This window comes from Arachis duranensis, chromosome 7, assembly GCF_000817695.3.
Source record: "Arachis duranensis cultivar V14167 chromosome 7, aradu.V14167.gnm2.J7QH, whole genome shotgun sequence".
NCBI classification, from domain to species: Eukaryota; Viridiplantae; Streptophyta; class Magnoliopsida; order Fabales; family Fabaceae; genus Arachis; species Arachis duranensis.
This window is the reverse complement of record NC_029778.3, coordinates 72,259,966-72,269,207: the sequence shown is the minus strand read 5'-3', so window position 1 is coordinate 72,269,207 and position 9,242 is coordinate 72,259,966. Positions and strand designations below refer to the sequence as shown.

General features: G+C 32.9%; 1 pseudogene; it reads right to left on the bottom strand.

Moving 5' to 3' along the window:
* The window catches only part of LOC127740572 (uncharacterized), a 7,712-nt pseudogene extending 6,172 nt beyond the window's left edge, over positions 1-1,540 (bottom strand).
* Positions 1,541-9,242: the final 7,702 nt, after the last annotated feature.

The following is a 9,242-nucleotide window of genomic DNA, read 5'->3' as shown; positions in this document are numbered from 1 at the left end:
ACTAAGTATATAAATATTTTTTTTAATTTTAAATTTATTTATTAATTGTAATTATAAAATAACAAATTTATAATTATTTCATTCTTTCTTTTTAAAGGTTACTGTAACAAATTTATTTAAATATTGAATTATCATTTGTTTTAATATAATTAAAGTTGATAAATAAAATTTAATCATAATAAAATTAAATTTAATTATACAATGAAAACAAATAAATTTTATTACTATATATTAATTAAAAAAATTTTAAATTCTACTGGAGATACTTATCCCCACATCCATAAATATAAATCCCTTCCTGTCCCTACTCCCTATTATGTAAAAATAGTACGTATTCAATATAAAATTTATACTTACCTTATTATTGATATATTTCTGTAAGTTTAATTTTTATTAATCTCTAACCTAGATAAATAAGATTTTTTTTCCCTAACAAATATACATATAAGATGTAACTGTAAATTGACCATATAACATCTCTAAATAGGCGATGCTACATTTAAACTCTTGATATTATAAGTAGAAGAGAAATGTTACATAAATTCTTCTTACTTTGATACCAGATTCAGAAAATCGAATCAATTATCAAATTGCTCTGATTATTGATTTATTAATTTAGTAGTTCAATTAGTTTAATTATAGTTCAATTAAAATAGTTATTTTATAATATAATAAATAAAATATAAATAAATATACTAGAATATAATTATAGTCTAATATAAATTTTAAAATATCATTTAATTAAAAATATTATATCAACTATAATATTATAATCTCATCTAAATACAAACTCAAAAATCAAATAAATAACAAAAAAAAAATCAAACATGACATGCCAATATCAAAATTTGTCATCAATAATTAAAATCTGCAAAAATTTACTCTAAATTTACCAACAACCTAATAGAAATAAAAATTTTACTTAATCTTATAATTATTGAAAATTTTTCTATATTTAAATTATACAATTTTACAGTTGTAAAAGAATAAGAATTTCATACGATTTAGTTAAATAATTGAGATGTTAAAATTTAATACTCTAATTTTTATAAACAAAGAAAATTAATTATATTATTTCTAATTTTAAATTAGAATGCTTAAGTAAATGCCAATTAGCAAATTGATGATTAAATAATTTTTTTAAACTAATTTTAAGAATTAAATTAGATTTTAAATTAATACAACATATCCTAATTTAATTAAAATTACTAAAGGTAAATATTTCCAAATTAAATCCAAACCCTAACTGTAACCAAATTAAACCCTAACTCCATAACCTAACCCAGCCGTCATTAATTTTTTTAGCTTTTCCCTAACTTAACTTACAGAAGAAAGAAAGAAAGAAGAGGAGAGAAGAGGGAGACCTGAGAAAGAGAGGGAGCATCGGTGGAGGAGGGAGACTGCGCCGCTGATCCGCCTTGGAGTTGCCGTCGAAGCAGAGTCGCGGATAGAGAGAGGTCGCGACTAGAAGGAGAGAGAGAGAGAAGTTGCCTCGCATCTTACTGTCGCCGCTGCCGTCGCCCTTATCCCGAATCGTCATTGTCGCCGTTGCGGGGGAAGATCGGAGCTGAAGGAGAGAATGACGTGAAGAGGGGGAGTTGTTGCTGCCGGAGACGCGAGCTGGAGGAGCTACGTTCAGCCACCGCCGTTGCGCCAGTCACCGCTGTTGTCGTAGATGGAGGTCGTTGCCGTCGCCGTGCACGTCGTCGGAGGAAGACCAAAACGTGATGGAGGGGAGGAAGCTGTGCTGGGTTCGCAGTCACTGCCATGCGTTCTGTCATCCGCTGCTTGCACCATTGCCACAGCCACTGTTGTCGGTAACCGCCGGTAGAATCCCTGTTTCCTTGGTAAGCGTTTCATTTTTTAGCCCTTGAAATCAGTGTTCTATTATAATCTGTTAGTGATTCTGAGATGTTGATACCGTAGGTTTGAGTTCCGGTGCTTGTGCGTTGAAATTAAGGTTGTTGTTGAACCACCAGAGCTTCTGGTAGCCGCCGTCACTAGAGGTAGTTGCCAGAGCTGCCACCTGATCGGTTCAAAGGGTCGCTGCTGCTTTGTTTCTCATGGTGAGATTATTTGGTTCTGTTTCAATTTACCGTAATATTCCATTACTAATTTTGTTCTAATTTCGCTGTATATTAATTTCACGTTAAATTCCAATTTATGTCTGAAAAGCTATGCATAGACTCATGGGGATGCGCATCGGGGGACAGTCCAATGCTTTAGCAAACCAGACTTGTCGGATTGGCTGTATAACCGACAGATGAGCTTATTAGCCATAGGACAGGCATGCATTATATGCATTTGTATGCTTGCTTGGGTTTTGCCTTTGTTTTAGTTTGCCTAATTGTTAAACTGTTATTAGCTGCTACCTGAGCTATTTGCTGTAACTGTTGCCTAAACCTGTACTTTTCTTGTCTGTTTTGCCTGTGTTTGTCCTGGTGTGCTACTTTAGAGAATGAGCTTTGGTGCTAAATTGATGATTGTGTTGATTGATTGCGTGGTTGGTTTCTGATTAAGATTTTCTTATAAGGAAAGAAAGGTTTTGGATTTTTGGATATTTAAATATTGATTTTGAAAAAGGGTTTTTGGATGACTAGTTATTGTTTTTTTTAAAAAATTCAAAGGACGAATAATAATCACTGAGCCTAAAAATAGATTTCTCTTTAAATATCTTATTATGACAATTCTGAAACTCTGTGGTGAGACCGTGTGGTTAGGTTCTCACCCCCTACAATTTTACCTTTTCAAGATATGGGCAACGAAGCTTCAAAAGAGTTATATTCATTTCCTGTTTATTCGACATTAATTTGTATTACCTCAATTTTTATTTTTCTCTCGCCTTTATTTCTAGCAATTTTTTGTAAGAGGGATAGGAGTTGTATGATTTATATGTATATAATATGTATAAGTTACTTGAGTTAGACATTTTGTACATGTATATGCTTGTTTTGTTTTATTTAAAAAAGTATTCTTTTTCCGGTTTTATAAAAGAACAGTGATACGATTTTGAGTCAAAGGCTCCTATTTTATTATTAAGTATATGAAGTCATCGTAATATTTCTTGCTATCAGAGTAGCACAGCTGGAAGTGTGACATTCTGATAGTGAGGGTGTTACATTATGGTACCAGAGTAGTTGATCCTGATTAGAGCCTTAGGATTGGACTTACTATGCTTCATTGTATTCTCTGAGTGTCTGTCATGTTGTAGGTCTTGTCCAAGTAACAAGAATTAGAATTTTATGCACATGACTGCCTATTAATTAACACTGTTAGCTTACCGTTGCATATCTGTTGATGATAAGTCTGGCCAACTTAATGTTGATGGCTTATGTGAATGAAAAAGTTAATAGGTTATTGTAGGTGAAAAGGAATTGATGAGTAATGGGTAATGCGAGTCACGTGGTTCGCGGATGCTAGAGTTCGCTTTTTTGTGCTTGGTTTCGATTTATGATTCTTGTTTACGTCCTTAGGTTGGCAAATTGTTTCTTTCTTAACTATCCTTATTGTAGTTCCTACACTCGGATTCCTTTCTTGAACCATGATTCATCATTCTTTGACCGTATTTCATTATTCGTCCATAACCTTGTTTGATTGTATTCTTAATAATTTGTTTGAGTCTTTTAAAAATATATGTCTTTACCATTGATTATACTCTTCTTCAGGAAATCCTGTGCTCATTGATCTGATCTTGAACTTGTTTTGGCATGATGCATGATCCTTAAATCTTGAGCGATTAGACCTTGAAAATTATGATTCGAACTAAGCTAACTTCGTAAATTGGTTATTTTACTTCATGTCTAATGTATACCTTGAACTTACCATATTCTTGATTATTTTCTAAATTCTCGGCATCATAATTCCTGACCTTGAATTTCTCTACGTAATCTGTGTATCTCCTTGATGTAATCTGAGCTTATTTTGGATCGGAAAAGTTTTGAATTGATCTTTTTCCTACTTAATTGTGTTTCCTAATCATCCTTCAAATTTTTGGATGAGACCCCTTTTAATTTAGCATATACTTCCCTACATGAATTCAGAAAAAGTTTCTTTATATGCTTAGATTTATTTATCTATAACATTTCACCTATTCTTTTATAGATATGTAAAAATAATTTCTACCTTAGATTTCCTTCTTTAACTATAACTTGATTTACTTTTAACTTTATCACAATTTTTATATGTATTCTAATATGATTTTGCACCTGAGTATGTTTCAAGACTCTAGAAGAAATATTTTTGCCAATAGCTTAATTAAGTTCTATTTTATAAACCTTGCATATCTTATTTAATTTGAGTTTTTTTATGCAATACCATTAGTATTTCTTTCAAAAAAGTGAATCCTTTCCTTTTTGAGTTTATCCATTCCTTGTGAACGCTACCATTGATTTTTAGTATTCTTTCGACCCAGCTTAGATTCGGTTTAAAAGAGTGTACCGTTTTTCTTCTTGATTGTTCCTACCGAAGTTCCTAGATTCAAATTCCTTCTTAAGATTACAGCTTGATTCTCTAAGGAATTTATTGCAGTTTTTATGGATATCCTTATTTGATTATGTATTTAGATATCCTTCAAAGAAAGGTTTTTATCTCCTTCCAGTTGATTTTTGTTTGGTAAACTTCACCTAATTTATTTTTAATTTGGATTTGGTTTAGCATACTACATTGTTTATGCAATTGTTATTCTTTTAAAAAAAAATTGTTGCACTCATGTCTTTCTTTTTTATGAATAGACCAATTCCTTCCTTAAGCTTTTTTCATTTCTATGGATGTCATATTTGATTCTGATTTTAATTACTCTCTTACTTTTTTTTAACGTCAACATTAGTCTTAGTTTTCCATTTCTTGTGAATCTCATACTCATTCGAGTCAACTTGAATTCGTTTCCATCTAAAGCACCATTTGTCCTTTTCTTTGTCTTTCTTTAGTCAAAGGTTCTTTCTTAAGAATTTTCTATTGATTGAGTTGTCTTTCCTGGCGCGTTTTGTATTTCTTTGGAGCAATTGGAAACTCGTTTGATAATCCATGCCTAGTGAGTTCTTGTTTGAATTCCCTTGATTTAAAGATCCTTTCTTCCATGGGCTGAATTCCTTTTAAGCGCATCATAATCTTCTTAAATGATTCTTGCGAAGTGGTTATTTCAAGTATACTTTTAGAATTTTGTTTTGAACCATTTTGAAGAAGTTTTGAATTCTTTTAAAGAATTTTAAGTTTTGAATCAACTTTTTAAGTTGCTGAGTTCCTTCTTAAGCTTTTTGTTTCTATGAGTGACATACTTTATGAATTCTAATTGAAATCCTTTGATTTAAGTTCCTTTCTTGAAATGAGTTGGTTTCCTTCTTAGCGCATCTTAATATTATTTAACATCCATATAAGGTTGTGATTTCAAGTATATTATTGGAGTTTTATTTTAAACCTTTTTAAACAAGTTTTGATTTATTCTTATGCAAAGTTGTCCTTGACTTTACATTCCTTTACTTGAGCAGTGCCTCTCTTTGATGTGATTTGAACTTGTTTTTGTGCGATATAACCGTCTATTGAAGTTTTAATAAAATCGCTTACAATTTATGCTACACTCCTTTACCTTATACTCTGAGAATTTCTGTATGCGATTTAAACTTGTTTGATTGTAATACATCCTCTTTTCTTTTATGAGCAAAACTTTATTTCAGGTTTCCTTCCAACAAGATTGTAGTTTTCATGCATGCTTAATATAAAAACGAGAAAAAAAAAAGAATTTTGCTCTTAGCCAAATTAATCTTTCCTTTTTCAAACTTTCTATAGTCTATTTGGACTTGAATTTATATTGAAATAATGCTACATTCATGCTTTTATTATTCTATTGAAGGATGTTTGTTACTTATCTTTTCTTGTAGAACGTGAAATGATCTTCCCTTAAGATTTTTATTCTTTAAGAACAATGTATTCAAAAATATTTTTAAATCATACTCGAGTTTTGGGAGCTTTGTCTTTGGTTTTGGGTATTTTTCTTCTATAAACCTCATGCCTCTTTGACTCAGCTTGAATTCATTTCAAAATACTGTATTGTTTTTCATCTTATTGGTCCTATTAAATTCCTTCAATTCAAGAGTTACCCTTAAAATTATCAATTGATTCCCTTTCCAACACTCTTTATTGCTTGTCATCCTTGTCTACTTGTGATTTCAACAATTCTTTCAAATTCTCGTGAACACGGTCCTTGTCGCTTTTCTTTCTTTTCTATGGTCTATTATTCTTCTGAATATACTCGAGATTAGTTTTGGTATCTTGTGCGACTGTTAGACTTAGTAAACAACATATTAGTCCTTTAGGACACGTTTGGTGAATGCAAAAGGTGAAATATGTAAGTATACGACATTGTAGGGAGTTGTGGAACCTTGTTTCATGTGAAAGAGTTTTGATGATGTTAAGTTTGTGACCATTAAGGTTTGCAAAGTGTTTGACGAGATTGAAACCCCTCGGATGAGTTGTTCGATGAAGTACGATTGAGGATGGTGGAAATAAATTATGTTGAAGTTTGAATAATTGAATCTCTGAAGTTGGTATGAGAACAGAGTGCGAATGTTAAGCACGTTGTTTTAACCTTAACCTGCTTTATAACCTTTTGCCATCTGGCTTTACTATCACATGTTTGAAACATATCATCTTGTATATTAAGCCTATTGATAAACCACAATTTTATGGTTTATATTGTGTTTGATTGAGTGGTTTTATCAAGCTTTTCACCCATTTATTCATATGATTAGCATGTATTTACAATTCTTTCCCAAATTGTTCTATGATTGAAAACTTGCTTCCTAAAGATCTTTTAATTGTATATTTTTATTCTCCTTTATACCATTCGATGCCGTGATACGTATGTTAAGTGTTTCAGGCTTCATAGGGCAGAAATGGCTGAGAGAATGGAGAGAAAGTGTGCAAAAATGGAAGGAACACGAGGAATTGAGGAGATGACCAGCGAGAAGTCACGCGGTCGCATAGCTCATGCGACTGCGCGAAATAGAAGAAATCAGAGTAACGCGTACGTGTGCCTGACGCGACCGCGTGGACTGGAAGCTGCACGAACGACGCGAATGCATGGACGACGCGCACGCGTGGTACGAAAAAGCTGAGTGACGCGATCGCGTGAACGACGTGACCGCGTGACCTGCGCGATCTGTAGAATTACAGAAGTCACTGGCAGAGATTTTTGGCCGCATTTCAACCCAGTTTTCGGCCCAGAAACTCAGATTAAAGTCAGGGAACATGCAGAGACTCAGAGAGATCACTTCAGATTTAATCATTACTGACAATTTTAGGTTTTAGATGTAGTTTTTAGAGAGAGAGGTTCTCTCCTCTCTCTTAGGATTAGGATTAGGAATATTTCATCTTCATCTCAGGTTCAATATTTTTCTTATCTATTTTCTCTTTTATTTGTTTAATGACCATTCATGTTATGATTTTCTTAATTAATACAATTTGAGGTATTCCAGACTCATGATTGCTTTTTCCCTATTTATAATTTAGATTATTTACTATTGGCTTTGGTTGATTAATTGGTGACTCTTGAGTTATCAAACTCATCGTGATTGATAATTGTTATTCTTGCTGATTAATTTAGATTCCTATAACTATAGTCTTTCCTTAAGGAGTTGACTAGGACTTTAGGTGTTGAATTAATTTTTCCACTTAACTGAACTTCATAGTTAGAGGTTGACTTAGTGGTAGCAAAAATATAATTTTCATCACCATTGATAAGGATAACTAAGATAAGACTTCCAGTTTTCATACCTTACCAAGAGCTTTATTAGTTATTTATTTATTAATTCCTGCAATTTATTTCTCTTGTTCAAAACCTTTTCAAAATCCAAAAACACTGTTTTGCATAACCAATAATAAATCATACTTCCCTGCAATTCCTTGAGAAGACAACCCAAGGTTTGAATACTTCGGTTAATTATTTTTGTTGGGTTTGTTACTTGTGACAACCAAACGTTTGTACGAAAGGATTTTTGTTGGTTTAGAAGATATACTTACAACGCGACTATTTTTATAAAATTCTTTACTAGCAAAAATCCTAACGTCAAAATGGCGCCGTTGCCGGGGAATTGCAAATGTGTGCCCTATTATTGGTTATTGTAAATATTTTTCAAAAAAAAAATCAGATTTTAAAATTTTTATCTTATCTTATCTTATTTTTCAAAATTCAAATCTTTTTCAAAAAACAATCATATCTTTTTCAAAATCTTATCTTATCTTATTTCAAAAATCATATCTTTTTTAAAATCTTATCTTATTTTTTTCAAAAATCATATCTTTTTTTTCAAAATCTTATCTTATTTTTTCAAAAAATCTTATCTTTTTCAAAATATTTTCTTTTTGTTAGTTTTTGTTTTTATTTTCTCCTACTACTATGAACTCTCACCCCTTTGGCTATGAGTCTGGTTACAATTATGTTGCAGGAAGAGGAAATTATAATGAGAACAGGCATCAAGGTTGGAACAATCAAAGATGGGAGGAGTCACAAAGATTTAATCAACCCTCGTGGCAAAAATCACCTCCAATGGACTATCAACAACCATTCTGTGATGCATATCAAGGCAAGGGCTATGGTGAGCACTCTCTTGATTATCAACAACCACCACCATATGCCTATGAACCCCCTCCTCAACATGACTTTGACCACCATACTCACAAGCCCCTTTTTGCCATTCACCTCCATATGACCCCAATCCTTATTCACCACACCAACCACCATATGAACCATACCCAGAACCACCACCTCAATATACACCATCTCCATATCCTTATCAAGATGAACCACCTCCGTGTTATGAACCTTTTCTCCCAACAAATGAACCCTCCTACCCATCCCAAACCTCCATGGAGAGCACACTTGCCTCTATCACTAGTCTCACATCTACTCTTCAAGCACTTATATCCCGCATGGACCAACCCTCTACCCCCAATATTCAACCCTCAAACTCCAATGCACTTCCATCTCAACCACATAATGATCCACCCATCCCATCACCACCATACATGGAAGAGCACCAACATCCATCAATCCAAGAGCAACATGATCCCACTGATACTATTGACATGGAACAAGAGAGAGAGGATCATCTTCACGAATCCATACTTCATAAGGAGCTAGAGGAGGCACTAAAGGTGAAGGTAGTAGAGACCCTTGAAGTTGACAGCGCGGTTGAAGAACTAGTGAAGGAAGACAACAAGGAGGATTTTGTACTTGAAGGTGAAGAAAT